The following is a 3,238-nucleotide window of genomic DNA, read 5'->3' as shown; positions in this document are numbered from 1 at the left end:
CCACCCCCCAGCCACCAGGGTCACCCTCCACCAGGCCCCCACCCATGTCTCCCACCACCCCCACCCCCCAGCCACCAGGGTCACCCTCCACCAGGCCCCCACTCATGTCTCCCACCACCCCCACACCCCAGCAGTGCAGGGGCAGCCTCCACCAGGCTCCCACTCATGTCACCCACCACCCCCACCCCCCAGCCACCAGGGGCACCCTCCACCAGGCCCCCACTCATGTCACCCACCACCCCCACCCCCCAGCCACCAGGGTTACCCTCCACCAGGCCCCCATCCATGTCTCCCACCACCCCCACCCCCCAGCCACCAGGGGCACCCTCCACCAGGCCCCCACTCATGTCTCCCACCACCCCCACACCCCAGCAATGCCGGACCAACAACATACTTGAGCACGTAGTACCATTAACATGACATCACAAATGTTACATATTAGTAGTCTCACCACCTGGAAATGCCTGCACTCCCACCACTACCAACTGTGCAGTGTTGGCGCCATGTAGAGTTGTAGGTGCACTGCTGCCAACATGGACCCCATCTCCAGACTAGAGGTCTTTGTGTAGACATGAGGAAGGGACCTGCAAATTGGGAGGTAGACACAGAAGAAGAGTTACACATCAATGCAACATGCAGTGTACAACACAACAGCAATATGCACTAGGAATGTATACACAGTATTGACTACAGACTGGCCACACAGCTCATGGGAGTCCAACGTCACTGTGTAATTCACTGTCACTTGGGCACACCCTTTGCAAGCACATGGAAACGGGAAGCAGGAGGGGTGTGTGTGACTCAAACCCAAGCATCTGAACCAAATACATTACAAGCCTGCATATGCCCAGCCACAATGCAGCGTATGCCCACAGGAACCACGGAAGCCAACAAATCGTCCCAAAGAAATTGGGAATAAAAGAAATCAAAATAAAAATAAAAATAAGAAACAATCAAAAATGGCCATTGATGGGCCGGGGGGGGTTGGGGAGGCCACCCAGGAGGTCCGAGGACAGGATGCACACCAGAACCCACCTGCGTGGATCCTGGGAAGATAAAACACCTCCATGGGCTCATGGCCCACACGGCTACCCTATTGTGGGAGTATCACTGCTGTCGCTATTATCACCCTGTGCAGCTGCATCCGTAGGTGGTTGCACTATGGGAGGCAGCCCACGCAAGGCCCTAGTCTGCTCCTCCATGGCTGCAAGCATGCGGGTGTGGTAGGTCTGGTTCTGGAGGATGAGTGTGCGGAGGTCCCCATGCAACAACTCACGGGATGCCCGGACCTCCGCCCTCGTTGCCTGCATCTCAGCTGAGAGCGTACGGGTGAGACGCTCCAGCTGCTGTTCTGTCCTTTGGTGTGTTGAAGCCTCAAGCTCAACAAGAGTCGTCCTGAGGTGAAGGAGCTCCTGCCTCAGGGCTTCCCTGTGGCCCTGGGACTCAATGGAGATGGCCTCCTGCAGAGTCGCCAGTGCCGCCCGCCTGTCCCTGTTGGACCCCAACATGTCCTCCCTGTGTGACTGGCAGATGGAGTCGGTTGCCTGCTCTAGACGCTCCATCAGCCTTTCTGGGGGGACAATGGAAGTAGCCACCCTATCCATGGCCTGAGCCATCATCTCGGATGATGCAGCCTGTTGGGTTGCCATACCGTAAATGGATTGCTCCCATGCGGTATTGCCGGGTGGCGTAGGGCCACCACGTCGGCGGGCACCACACCTGTCTGGGGCAAGGCGAACTGCGCCTTGCTGTGCCGGCACTGCCTGAGGCTGCAGGACTGCATTCCCCCTCTGATCTGCTGGCCCAGGAACAGGATCAGATGTCGCAGAGTGTGACCCTGCATCAGTAACCACCGAAGGCGTAGCTGCCAACACTGACATCCCCATGGAGGGTTCTGACCCTGGTGCAGGTGGGTGAGACAGAACAGAATCCCTCCCTGGAACACTCACCTGCGACGGCACGTAGGTCTCATCCGAATCAACACCTGAGTACAGCTCGGGGGAGGTGCAGCCAGAGACACCCCTTGAGAGCACGACCTGCAGCACTTGTGGGTTCTCCCCCACCACCACACCACGTCCCTCACTGGTGGTTGGTCGGCCCTCGGACCCCTCCTGGGTCTGCACCATCTCCACAACCCCAGCAGTATCAGGTTCGTCTTCCCCTGCAAAGACATGAAAACAAAGAAATGGAAACAGGCATTAGCACCATGGCACACAATGAGGGCTGAGAAGCAAGAGAACCAGTACTTGATTGACACATGTCCCACATGACTGAAACCCTCCCATGCATGCACCCTCACTGCGTATGAAGTGCAGGCAAATGGCACACACTGATGACACCAAGATGGAAGATGAACACATTTTCTGCATGCTGCCTGGCAGTGGCATCACACATTGGCCTGTGATTGCCAGGTGATACACACATGCCATCACACAGATGGCATGTACCATTGCTATTGAGTGAAGATGGAGAGGAGGGCAGCACCTATTCATTCAGTCCAGTTCCCGCATGTAATCGCTTTCCTAATTCTAACAGGTCAGATTTTTCACCTGGAGCTGCCAGTCTGAAATGGTCCAATTGCACAGGGACATGTGTGTACAAATGATATCCAGGTAACAAAGTCACTCCACTTTACCATAGCCATGTCAGACATGTGACTAGTGGACAGCGACATGCCTGGTGAAAGTGGTGGAATGCAAACAAACTGACTGAATGAACAGTGAAAAATAAGCAACTATGTTGTGGCAAGGTGACACTTCAAGGGCAACTGGCGTGCAGTTGGGCTAGATGTCTACTGTCGGCAGAAGGGATACTGCTATGGCCAAATGCAGCTGCGCAGGAAGTATTGCATGAAGCACATGGCTGACCCATACGACTCAGGCGCACACACTCTCACCTGGCACACAAACAGAAGCCCTCACACACACACCATGCACATGGATGACACACACATGCATGTGCACTCACCGGACAATGCCTCGTAATCAGCCAGATCTCCCACGCCTTGGATCTGTTCCTCCGTGACGTAGGTCCCAGCGACTGACTCATGTGGAGTGAGTTCCATGTCTACTACTGGAGACCCACCTCCAGTCACTAGAGTTGCGGCATGACTTGAGGCCAGCTTACTCTTTGCCCTGCGCTTTAGGTCATTCCAGTGCTTATAGCAATCATTGGCTGTGCGCCTCACGATTCCAAGGGCACTTACGATGTCCGCAACGGTCTGCCAGTGTGCCTGGCG

Source organism: Ambystoma mexicanum, chromosome 1p (genome assembly GCF_040938575.1).
Source record: "Ambystoma mexicanum isolate Mex_15411 chromosome 1p, UKY_AmexF1_1, whole genome shotgun sequence".
In the NCBI taxonomy this organism is placed as follows: domain Eukaryota; kingdom Metazoa; phylum Chordata; class Amphibia; order Caudata; family Ambystomatidae; genus Ambystoma; species Ambystoma mexicanum.
The sequence above is the reverse complement of the archived record's forward strand: the minus strand, read 5'-3'. Positions refer to the sequence as shown.